The sequence below is a fragment of the Oncorhynchus tshawytscha genome, linkage group LG12 (assembly GCF_018296145.1).
Source record: "Oncorhynchus tshawytscha isolate Ot180627B linkage group LG12, Otsh_v2.0, whole genome shotgun sequence".
Classification (NCBI taxonomy): Eukaryota; Metazoa; Chordata; class Actinopteri; order Salmoniformes; family Salmonidae; genus Oncorhynchus; species Oncorhynchus tshawytscha.
In genome coordinates this window covers 46,005,153-46,018,845 of record NC_056440.1, presented here as the reverse complement: position 1 = coordinate 46,018,845, position 13,693 = coordinate 46,005,153, and the positions used below count along the sequence as shown (strand labels likewise).

At 43.6% G+C, this 13,693-nt stretch overlaps 1 protein-coding gene across 1 annotated transcript in view; it reads right to left on the bottom strand.

Moving 5' to 3' along the window:
• adgrv1 (adhesion G protein-coupled receptor V1) overlaps positions 1–13,693 on the bottom strand; it is a 196,204-nt gene that overhangs the window by 60,717 nt on the left and 121,794 nt on the right. The gene's annotated exons all lie outside the window — the stretch shown is intronic.

Here is a 13,693-nt window from a genome sequence, read left to right as displayed (position 1 = left end):
AGTGGAATAAAGGTTTAATAGTATAAAAAGTATAAGTGGTATCAAAACGTTATATGCAAAAGCACATGTCAGCATTTCACTGTAAGGTCTAAACCTGTTGCATGTGACAAATGAAACTTCATTTGATTTGTTTTATTTTAAAATGTTGAATTGCGTATCGAGCTTAAATGGTCTAAGACTAGTGGCGTGCTAAATAATAACTATAATAAAACATTTTTAATTTTTTAATTTTTTTATTTAACGTGTGGACATCAATTAAGCCGCACCCTTGAATTACACAACGTTGTTGCGAGCCAGGGAGTTAGATTCTTGACAAATGTTTTTGGACAGGACACATTATATCTGCATACTGAGTCATGTTAAGTCTCACTGTTGGAATGAATACATTTTCACAGCAGACGCAGGGACTAGTCAGGTTGACACTCCCTAACGTCAGGGCTACAAGAATATATATCAACCAAACAGGTCACCTTTTTTTTTAAGATCCTGACACAAGGGTTCCGTTCCTTAGGCCTACAGTCGCGACGAGTCTTATAACTACTGCTTTCGCAACCCTCAAAATCACCAGAGGACCATTTGCCAACATAGGGAACCTAATAGATTTCCATGATAGATCAACATTGGTGTCAAAAACCCTACAAGAATCCTACGATAGGTAGCTGGGGTCACTAGCCCAGCGCCATCGCCTATCCACGATGACTATCAGTAAGCATCAAAGACCAACAGCTCTCCATATAAGCACATAAGCAGAGAGAGAGAGAGCAAACAAGCTCTGCCTTCCAACCAAACAAGTTATGCATTAGGTCGCGCGGCCCTATCACGCCACAGCTACGCTCAATTTACTTCACAATGCAGTTGCCCAGGCAACCTAGGGCAACAAATATTGCATAAATCAGTCTCATTTCACCTCGCCCCCGAGGTAACACTTCCACTAAGGTGGTTGATTCCTTCCCTCTCTCCCACTCCCTTTCAGAAACTCTGAGCCAGCACTTAATGAATCATTGCAGGGTTTGTCACCTCTCCTATAGGCCTGGATCCTATGTTGAGTTCGGGGCTTTATTTAAATAAACAATGAGGTAACTCCGTTTTCCGTTAGTTTTGCAGCTCTGTATGGTGTGAGAAGGGGAGGGGCGATTCAGGAAGGAAACCGGGGCAAGAGCTGCCTGGAATGGAGCCTTTGAACCAGGTGGCTACTAGGAAGTGTGATTCCGGGCAGCAGTTATTTGCCCCGAATAAAACCTTGGCCTGGCCAAGGGCACAGCATGCCACAGTCACACACACACACACACACACACACACACACACACACACACACACACACACACACACACACACACACACACACACACACACACACACACACACACACACACACACACACACACATCTTTGTTTTCCTCTTCTTCTCTTCTCATGCCCTGAGTGTTTATTGCATAGCAGTGAGAGGGTAAGGTCTCCTCAATAAGACCAGCCCCAGACAGAGCCAATTCATTGATCATAGCCAATTCATTGATCATAGCATGAACCATGTTTTCTGGATTATCAAGGGGCGGTGGTCTTGGTTAGAGCTCTATGGTGTGGGCTCAGTGGAGCATACAGGACAGGATCACTGGATCACTGAGTGGATCCCCTACAGATTTAATTTGGGTATCTATCCACCCTACTGCCTGGGCTTTCTAACCATGCCCTTGGCTATCTAGAGAATCCACCCTAAAATAAGCAGTCAAACAACTGTTGCACAGCAGCCAAGGACTCGGGGTTCTGAAAGCCCTCCACTCATGCCTTTTGTCCCCTGTATTGACACTTTTCTGAACCCCAGTCATTTCCATTGAAGACATGCTTCAGCTTGGTCTTCTTTTTTTATTATTGCGTGAGTAATATATTGTGATTGCAGATATTGCACACAATATTGCCCGTTCATACAAGAGCAATCAAATCCCATCTAGTCTAATCTATATATCAAATAAAACAAATGGTTTGATCAAATGCATTATCACATTTAAAAAAAAAAATCAAATCCATTTCCTCTCCAAAAGACAAAGCAAGTCTTCTCTATCTTGTCTCCGCACTAGCTCTAAGTCGGGGTAGGGCGACAAACAGACGGACTATCACTGGCCCACCACAGCCCATCACTGGCCCACCATAAAGTAGCCTGTAATCAGACACACAGGCCTATTGCTACTAGCTCCATGACTCAAAGTGGTACTGGGCACTCAGGTCCACTGAGCACTGAAGACTGCCAGGGTGTTTATCACCGCCAGAGGTGTAAAAAGTACCCAACTGCCATACTTGAGTAAAAGTAAAGATACTTGAGTCATTTTCTATTAAGGTAAAAGTGAAATTCACCTAGTAAAATACTACTTGAGTAAAAGTCTAAAAGTATTTGATTTTAATGATACTTAAGTATCAAAAGTAAATGTAATTTTAAAAATATACATACATATCAAAAGTAAAAGTATAAATCATTTAAAATTCCTTTTGTTAGGCAAACCAGACGGCACAATTCTCTTGTTTTTTTATTTTACGGAGAGTCAGGAACTGACTCCAACACTCAGACATCATTTACAAATGAAGCATTTGTGTTTAGTGAATCCGCCAGATCAAAGGCAGTACGGATGACCAGGGATGTTCTTTTGATAAGTGCGTGAATTGGACCATTTTTCTGTCCTGCTAAGCATTCAAAATGGACTTTTGGGTGACAGGGAAAATGTAAAAAGTACATTATTTTTCTTAGGAATGTATTGAAGCAAAAGTAAAAGTTGTCAAAAATATAAATAGTAAAGTAAAATATCCCAGATACCCTGGACCCACTCCAATTTGCAAACCACCCCAACAGACCACCCCATCGTCCACAGACGATGCAATCTCAATTGCACTGCCCTCCCAACTAGACAAGAGGAATACCTGTGTGAGAATGCAGTTAACTGACTACAGCTCAACACCATAGTGCTCTCCAAGCTCATCATCAGACCCTGAGACTGAACAACTCCCTCTGCAGCTGGATCCTGGACTCCTGACAGGCCAACCTTAGGTGGTGAGGGTAGGCGACAACACCTCCGCCACGCTGACCCTCAACACGGGGGATCCCAGGGGTGCATGCTTAGCTTCGTCCTGTACTCCCTGTTTACCAATGACTGTGCGGCCACGCACAGCTTCAAGACCATCATCAAGTTTGCTGATGACACAACGGTTGTAGGCCTGATCACAAATGGCAATGAGACAGCCTAAAGGGAGAGGTCAGAGACCTGGCAGTGTGGTGCCAGGACAACAATCTCTCTCTCAACGTCAGCAAGAACAAGGAGCTAATTGTGGACTACAGGAAACAGGGGTGTGTGCACACCCCCATCTACATTGACGGGGTCGCATTGGACAGGGTCAAGAGCTTCAAGTTCCTCAGTGTCCACATCACTGAGGACATAACATGGTCCTCTCACACCAGCACAATTGTGAAGGCGTAAGGGATATGGTATGTCCTCTAGATCCTCCAGAACTTTTACAGGTGCACAATCGAAAGCATCCTGACAGGTTGCATCACCGCTTGGTATGGCAACTGCAAAGCCCTTGATCGCAATGTCCTACAGAGGGTGGTGCGGACAGCCCCATAAATCACCAGGGGCGAGCTCCCAGCCACTCAGGACATTTATGCCAAGCGGTGCCTGAGAAAGGCCCGAAAGATTATCAAAGACTACAGTCAACCCAGCCATGGACGGTCCTCTCTCTGGTTCTATCTGGCAGGCGGCTCCATTAGTATTTATCCTGCTACCAGTCACTTTTTTACCTACCCCAATTACTCCATTACCCCTGCACATTGTAATATTGGTACAGGCACTGTCCTGTATATAGTTTGCATTCTTTTTTTTTCTCTTCTCTCATATTTCTCTTTACTTGATATTGACTACTGCATTGTTGTGAAAGAGCTTGTAATTAAGCATTTCATTTGTACCATTTTAAGTGGATTAAAACATAAATATATACATAAATAATACTTTATTAGCAAGTATATACATAATTATCTAAATTGGAACCATTTTAAATAGACTTAATGCATTTAACATACATTTTATTAGTATTTTATTAGCATTTAAGTATATTAAATATACTTAAAACTATTTAAATTGGGACACTTTTTTATACTTAAGTATATTCTTAGTATATTAGATAAAGAGCAAAATGATGGCATTCCTCCGATGGCATTGAAGAGTACACCACATCAGTCACCGACTTCATCAATAAGTGCATCGATGACGTCTTCCCCCACAGTGACCCTACGTACATAACCTAACCAGAAGCCATGGATTACAGGGAACATCTGCACAGAGCTAAAGGCTAGAGCTGGCACTGTCAAGGAGTGGGACTCTAACCCGGAAGCTTATAAGAAATTCTGCTTCGCCCTCCGACGAACCATCAAACAGGCAAGGTGTCAATAAAGGACTACGATCTAATCATACTACACCAGCTCCGACGCTTGTTGGATGTGGCAGGGCTTGCAAACTATCACAGATTACAAAGGGAAGCACAGCAGAGAGTTGCCCAGTGACACGAGCCTATTAGACGAGCTAAATGACTTGTATGCTCGCTTCGAGGCAAGTAACACTGAAACATGCATGAGAGCACCAGCAGTTCTGGACGACTGTGTGATCACACTCTCCACAGCCGATGTGAGTAAGACCTTTAAACAGGTCAACATTCACAAGGCCGCAGGGACAGATGGATTACCAGGATGTGTACTGCAAGCTTGCGCTTACCAACTGGCAAGTGTCTTCACTGATATTTTCAACCTCTCCCTGTCCGAGTCTGTAATACCAACATGTTTTAAGCAGACCACCAAAGTGGCTGTGCCCAAGAACACTAAAGTAACTTGCCTAAATGACTACCGACCCGTAGCACTCACGTCTGTAGCCATGAAGTGCTTTGAAAGGCTGGTCATGGCTCACATCAACACCATTATCTCAGAAACCCTAGACCCACTCAAATTTGCATACCGCCCCAACAGATCCACAGATGATGCAATCTCTATTGCACTAAACACTGCCCCTTCCCACCTGGACAAAAATAACACCAATGAACTACAGCTCAGCGTTCAACACCATAGTGCCCTCAAAGCTCATCAATAAGCTAAGGACCCTGGGACTAAGCACCTCCCTCAGCAACTGGATCCTGGACTTCCTGACGGGCCACCCCCGTGGTGGTAAGGGTAGGTAACAACACATGCGCCACACTGATCCTCAACACAGGGGCCCCTCAGGGGTGCGTGCACAGTCCCTTCCTGTACTCCCTGTTCACTGCATGGCCAGGCACGACTCCAACCACATCATTAAGTTTTCCAATGACACAACAGTGGTAGGCCTGATCACTGACAATGACGAGACGGAGGGAGGTCAGAGACCTGGCCGTGTGGTGCCAGGACAACAATCTCTCCCTCAACGTGATCAAGACAAAGGAGATGATTGTGGACTACAGGAAAAAGACTACCGAGCACGCCCCCAAACTCATCAACGGGGCTGCTGTGGAGCAGGTTGAGAGCTTCAAGTTCCTTGGTGTCCACATCACCAACAAACTAACATGGTCCAAGCACACCAAGACAGTCTTGAAGAGGGCATGACAAAATGTATTCCCCCCCAGGAGACTGAAAAGATTTGGCATGTGTCCTCAGATCCTTAAAAGGTTCTACAGCTGCACCATCGAGAGCATCCTGACTGGTTGCATCACTGCCTAGTATGGCAACTGCTCGGCCTCCGAACGCAAGCCACTACAGAGGGTAGTGCGAACGGGCCAGTACATCACTGGGGCTAAGCTTCCAGCCATCCAGGACCTCTATACCAGGCGGCGTCAGAGGAAGGCCCTAGTCATAGACTGTTCTCTCTGCTACCCCATGGCAAGTGGTACCGGAGTGCCAAGTCTAGGTCCAAGAGGTTTTAAACAGCCTCTACCCTCAAGCCATAAGACTCCTGAACAGCAACAGCACCTAATCAAATGGCTACCCAGACTATTTGCATTGCCCCCCCCTCCCCTCGCCTACACTGCTGCTACTCTCTGTTGTTATCATCTACGCATAGTCACTTTAATAACTCTACCTACATGTACATATTACCTACATATTACCTCAACTAACCGGTGTCCACACACTCTGTACCGGTACCCCCTGTATATAGTCTTGTTATTATTATTTTACTGCTGCTCTTTAATTACTTGGTACTTTTATTTCTTACTCTTATCCAACTGCGTTGTTGGTTAGGGGCTCGTAAGTAAGCATTTCACTGTAGTGTCTACACTTGTTGTATTCGGCGCATGTGACTAATAACATTTGATTTGACTCAATCACATGTTTATTACCTCCCCTATATTTGTCAGTTCCCCAGCTCTGCTCCCCGTTGCTGCATTGATTGCTATTTGTCTGTGTTACCCGTGTGCTGATGCTGTTCCTGTCTCGTTCCATGTCCGTTCCATATTAAATGTTTGACTCCCCGTACCTGCTTCGCCTCTGCACCGTCATCAATTTGACACCTTACAGATGACACTACCGTTCAAAGGTTTGGGATCACTTAGAAATGTCCTCGTTTCAGCATGATAATGCACGACCACATGTTGCAAGGATCTGTCCACAATTCCTGGAAGCTGAAAATATCCCAGTTATTCTACGGCCGGCATACTCACCAGACATGTCATCCATAGAGCATGTTTAGGATGCTCTGGATCGAAGTGTATGACAGTGTGTTCCAGTTCTCGCTAATGTCCAGTGACAATGAATTTAAAGTACACTGTTAATAAGTGTACTGAAGTGCGATGATAGCATATTTATAGTATACCAAAAGCCTGAATAAACAATGTAACTGTAATGATATTATATTCATAGTACACATCAGATATAGTAGAAAAATACATATCGTATTTGAAGTATATTATTAGATTTTTTGGTATATTTAAATAAACTTTAGCATACTTGTAATATATTAAAATATACTTTTTTCACTTGGGTATCCTGAGCATACGACAAATAAACTTTGAAACTAGGGGCTGGCAAGCTTCCTAAATGCATGGCTCTCTATCAGTACACACTGGGCTGTACCTCAGTTTTGTATAAATAGCCTCTAAAACAACAGTGTATTACTGCATTACTCATCTCATATGTACATACTGTATTTTATACCATCTATTGCATCTTGCAAATGCCGCTCGGTCATTGCTCATCCACATATTTATATGTATATAGTCATATTCCATTCCTTTACTTAGATTTCTGTGTATTAGGTAGTTGTTGTGGGATTGTTAGATTACTTGGTTAGATGTTGCTGCGCTGCACTGTCTGAACTAGAAACATTTCGCTACACTCACAATAACATCTGCTAACCATGTGTATGTATAACATGTTATTTGATTTGAGCTACAGTGGGTACACCAGTGCCTCCACTGCCTGCACTAAACTGCCACGGGGATAGGCTAGGTACAGCGCCAGTCAAACGTTTGGACACACCTACTCATTCCAAGGTTTTTCTTTAATTGTACTATTTTCTACATTGTATAATAATAGTGAAGACATCAGAACTATGAAATAACACATATGGAATCATGTAGCGACCAAAAAAAGTGTTAAAGAAGTCCAAATATATTTTATATTTGAGATTCTTCAAAGTAGAATATATTTACATTTATTTAACACTTTTTTTGGTTACTACATGATTCCATATGTGTTTGTTCATAGTTCTGATGTCTTCACTATGTAGGAAATAGTACAATTAAAGAAAAACCATGGATTGAGTAGGTGTGTCCAAACTTTTTACTGGTACTGTAGTTGTCAGGTGCATACGTTGTTAGTTTGTTGCCAGATCCCAGCCTCCTTTTTGTGTGTGTGTGGGTCCTCAGACACTGTGCTCAGTAAAAATCACAGTGTGGGAGGTACAGGACTCAAAGTAGGTCTCACATCCTGTGTGTGTGTGTGTGTGTGTGTGTGTGTGTGTGTGTGTGTGTGTGTGTGTGTGTGTGTGTGTGTGTGTGCGTGTGCGTGTGCAAGTGTGTGTGTGTGCAAGCGTGAGTGTGCAAGCGTGAATGTGTACATGTGTGCAAGCGTGAGTGTGAAAAGAGAGGATGTATACACAGTACACTCCGGTAAAACAGGAACCACTAAGGCACACCAGCACAAACAACTGAAAGCCTGTCTATAATTTATTATCCCACTGTACAAAGATGACAAATTCAGTCACACTCACACTCAACTCAGTCCAAGGCAGCCATGCACCCAGGAGATAGATACCTGGCATAGAGACAGACTGGAAGAGCAGAGGCCACATAAGGGTTGGGGAATAGAGCTTCCTCTGTGGAAGACTGCATGTGTGTTTGTCATCAAGCACCAAGGCCAAGGCAGAAAGGCAGGGGACTCGGGGCACGCCATTGGCCCACTGTTCAGCAGATGGGCCAATCAGCGGGATCCCCTTTGTTCTCTTTTGATAGCACATGGTTGGATGTCAGGTTGTTGTTGTTTTTCGGGTCTCTGCTCTGAAGGGACTGGATGTGATGTCTGGTTTTGCTGTCACAGTGCCAGCTGGAGGTTGTTTTGCTGCCTTTGCAATAAATAAAGTGATCTCAAGACAAGATCCAGCGTATCTGGGGTATGCAAATGAGGTTTGAACACCTGTTACAATGTTTCACCCTGAGCTGAAGGATTTGAGGTCTCAATGAAGCCTACAACACATTGTGATCTAATTTACATCACATTGGCTTCAGTCTATTGAAGCCATTGACGGTAACAAAAACCTGGTGCATGTAATTAGGATCAGAATGCAAATGAGGACACAACGTTTTTGGTATAGATTCTGCTACCACTGAAAACCACAGCAGCTTTTGTAATGAAAATGCCACGACAAACAATGTGTGTGAGGCATTGAGTAAACCCAATACAATGCTGCTACCAGGGCTTCTTGTTGCTGGTCCTGGCGGCATCCTCCCGTCCTTGTGTTGTGCTCATCTAACCCAATCGATAGCGCTGTGTGCTGATGTTAGCTAGCTAGTGTGCCAGTGGGCTAATAATAGGATCTGCTAGAAGCATTACATCAGTGGGAGTGGAGCCCTGTCTGCCCTGTTCCATAGCTCCAGTCGGCTGTCCAAAACCCTTATCTATACCCCTCCTTCCCCCCTCCCTCCTCCTCTAACAGCTACCAGTCTGAACTAGCTCTTTCCAGCCCAGGCAGCATTGTGGGTGTTTCTTCAGCTGCTTTTGTTCAGACAGAGACAGAGTGCAGAGCACCCGCTTAAGCCCCTGCCGAGCCCCAGCCCCATCCCCAGCGAGCCCCAGCTTCCTCTATCCACCACTTAGCCTTTAGACACTACTGCTCTCCTCAGCACCCCCACTGCCCCATCCCATCCCCCAGAGGTTTGGGGTATCAGGCTCCACGTAGTGAGAGTCGCAGGACGCACACTGGTTAAAATAGGAGAATCAAAAACAATGGGAGATTAAATCATCCATGTTCTATCGAGAAATGGGACCATATATTGTAAGAGGTCAGTGCTCGTCTAAATTCCAAGGGGGAAGATTTTTGTGATCTAATTTATGATCTAACTCACGGTGAGCACTTGGCTAAGCCTTATTGGCTACTCTGAATATGGGTCAATAAGAGTCAGTACTGTATATTACGTGGGTGGGAAAGGGAATGTTTGTACAGTATGTATGTCTGATTGCAACTGTTTGTTACAGTTATGGAGTAACCGTAGTGTTGCGCGGTGGTGGTCTTATGACGGCCATGAGAAGGGGGTCACACGGGGATGGCTGGCTGGCTCGTTGGTGGGTTAGTGGGGCAGTGTGGGAAGAAGGACACTTGCCGGCACCTGATTTATGATTGGCTGAGGAAGCATGCGAGCCGCCTACGCAAGCAGGATGGTGACGGAGTGAAAAACAACCTAACATGCTCACAGTAAATGCTCAGAGAGCAAATGACAACAGCAGCAGCAGGCAGCAGCAGAGGAAATGTCTAACTGCTGCTAACATATATTTCGCTATATTTTACTGTATGAGATGTTAAGTATTTACTATACGAGATGTTAAACATATTTAGATGGTAGAAAATGAGACTGGCTACACTGACAAAACAAATCATGTACAGGCAAGCTCTTAAGGTTCCTTGGAGAACTCTTTCCCAATAAAGAACCTTTGAGTTAAGTGTGGGGTGCTTGACGTGGCATCTACAGTTCTTCAGAATTCTAAAAGGTTCTTGAAATGTATGGAAGCCTGCAAATGTGTCCCTTTCATAGCACACAGCAAATTGGCCTGTGTTAACTAGGGTTGATTTTACAGTCCAACATTTCTAGTGTTGATTCAAGTGTTAAATGAACACTGTAAAGAGTTCAATTAACACTCAGTGCTGTAAAAGAACTCCAGTGTTGGTGTTAATAACCAGAGTAGAACCAAAACCGCGCCAACATTATCATATTTCCCAGCATGACTTTTTGCAGGTCTATTTTTAAAAATTATTTCAATATCTATGTTTTTGCATGTACATCGATTGATTCATTAATCTTATGCTACTCAAATATAAATAACATACATTTTTCTATATTCCAATCTGTTACTTGGACTTATGCACTCGTTCCTGAAATGGTTGTTTCAGTTTAGTCATATCTTAGTCTTCCCAACCATGGCAGTCACTCTGAATGCAGGTTGAGGAATAAAAATTCCCAATGTTGGATATCCCCACTCTTGCAGGATTCCATTAGGAATTACACATCACTTTGCAAGACAGCATAATGTGACTTGCAGGCCTGATGTGGCCTGTAAACTATGAGTTTCAGGCCACTGTATTAGGGTAAAACTAGGCCTTCTTTTTTATAAAATTTGTATTGTCTTAAAGAATGTAATTGTAATGACAACATATTCACTTAGAATCTCAATTGGTGAAGGCCACGGGACTGAAAATGATTTAATGCAACAACCATGTCTCTATCACTAGCAAACATATTCGTGGGTGGTACTTGTAACTCAAAAATGTACTTGAACGGTACCCTGAGAAATATGCAAATAAGGCTTAAAACCCTACCGCGGGGCTATTCAATTCCGGTCCTGGAGGGCAAAAACATTTTGTTGTTGTAAGGTTCTTAAAATAACCAACCTTATTTTGTTCCAACTTGCACCTTTATTAAAGGATATAATAAAGGATAACGATGGTGAATTGACGGCTGTTGGAGCACTGTTCCGTAGGAGAATGCAATGCCTATGCCTAATCCAACAGGGTACAGGAACAAATATCATCCACTTATTACAAACAAACCCCCTTAAAAACGGCAACAGTGGGAGTACTTGTGAGGGCCATTCTCTATGACATAGAGCCCTACGTGCCATGGAGCAGCCCCCTTGCTGTTGCTGTTTGACACCTTGTACAAGTTGCTTAAGGTCAACACGTATCAGTAAAGTTCAGTCATGTTTTTGGTTAACACTCTCCGCAAGTCTTGCTGAATCTGCAAAGGACTGGGCTGTTATCAAATAAACAACTGCCCTCCTCAGTCCTGTTTAGGGTTGCAAAGGGAGGATAAATCACTGGAAACTTTCAAAGTTTACCAGTAAACTCCCAGAATTTTGGTATCTTTCAAGGATCACAAGACACCTAGTGGCACTTTTGGGTACTTCAGATTATCACAGGTGTATGTTCCTATCTCTGGCACTCTCTCTGGCATTATCACGTGTAAAACATACAAAATAATTCAATAAGTTGTTTTTAAAATACAAAATAGAATGACAAAGCTGTGAAACATTATCCTAAATATAAAACATTTCTGTTTAATATCAGGGTTTCACCATGAAAAACCCTTTATATATAAGACAATATCATTGTCAATATCAAAATCAGAGATATAAATATAGATATACAAAATGAAATATATATATCAGGGCAGTCAAACTCATTCCACGGAGGGCCTAGTGCCTGCTGGTTTTTTCCTTTCAATTAAGACTTAGACAACCAGGTGAGGGGAGTTCCTCACTAATTAGTGACTTGAATTCATCAATCAAGTACAAGATAGGAGTGAAAACCTGCAGACACTCGGCCCACCGTGGAATGAGTTTCACACATGCTAGACGCTATAGGACTCCCGAGTGGCGCAGCCGTCTAAGGCACTACATCTCAGTGCTAGAAGCGTCACTACAGACCCTGATTCGATCCTGGGCTGTATCACATCTGGCCATGATTGGGAGTCCCATCGGGTGGCGCACAATTGGCCCAGCGTGGTTAGGGTTTGGCCAGGGTAGGCCGTCATTCTAAATAAGAATTTGTTCTTAACTGACTTGCCTAGTTAAATAAAAATGGAAGATGCTTGTCCAAAAACACACGGTTGTATATGCGCCCACCGGCCTCAGCCAGACAAAGAGCTCACCGGGGCGTTTCACACATGCCTTAAGCACGGTGAGGAGTGAGCAATAAAAACACAAGAGCCAGCTGTTCAAGGTCAGCACTAAACACACTCTCAATGGGTCAACTCACACTCTTATACACAGGACTGAGTGTGTGTGTGTGTGTGTGTTGGCTCTCAGTTGCCATGGTTGCTTTTCCCAGCCAGGGTCATCAGACAGACATTAGACAACATGGCTACCATTCAATCAGGTCCCCAGAGCCATAAGAGATGACTCAAAGGAATGCCAGGCAATTTCAGATCCCTATGCACCGAAACGTTTTGGAACTGCCAACTGAACGGCTACAGTATGTGAGGGGAGAGTCCCTTTTAAAAGTCACAAATCATTGTTTAGGGGTGTTCCGCACCACATCCCATCTCATTCAGCACTACAGTATACCTCCTTCCTGGTGCTACCGTCTATCCATGTTGAGAATGAAGCTCCTCTCAGCTTCCCATTCACTCTACAGTGTGTCCTCCTGCCCTTCCCCCTGGCCTACAGTGAACAGTGCTGATCTGATTTGGGGAAACTCAATTTCTGAATGGCACCACCGTTATGTCACATCACAGCCAGCGGTTAGTTCGTTTGGTCGGTTGCGTCATCGCCTGAGCGGTGTCGCGCTCCAGCTCCAGCTTGCCTCTTTATAATCAGAACACCTAACTGTGCAACTTAAATCAAAAGATCCCAACATCGCTTGAGTTCCATTTGAGAGATTTGGAGGGGTGGGGGATTACATCACTGGATCATCAAATCAAATCAAATTGTATTAGTCACATGCAACACAATACAACAGGTGTAGATTTAATTTCACTGTACTTACAAGCCCTTAACCAACAATGCAGTTTAAAAACTATGAACAAGAATAAGAAATAAAAGGAACACGTAATTAAAGAGCAGCAGTAAAATAACAATAGCGAGGTTATATACAGGGGGTGCCGGTACAGAGTCAATGTGTGGGGGCACATTGAGGTAATATGTACATGTAGGTAGAGTTATTAAAGTGACTATGCATAGATAATGCAAGACATCCCTGCCTGATATCATGATCCTGTCTAATTAGCCGTGGGCGCTTTATTACTGTATAATGGCCCATTGACGATGAGGGATCCCCTTTAACTGTCCTGATACTCTGATACCACTGCATTCATCAGTGAGTGGATCGATCCATATGTGGTGAGCCAGATCAGGTTGAGCACTTAATGTTGAGTCCTGCTGTCCACACAGCCCAATACTGATTCCCTTTCTCAGCTGTTTCGGCCACTAGAAGACACAAGAAGACAATAGTAGTCTAGTTGTAGTAGCCAAGCGCAAATGTGGAATATATGA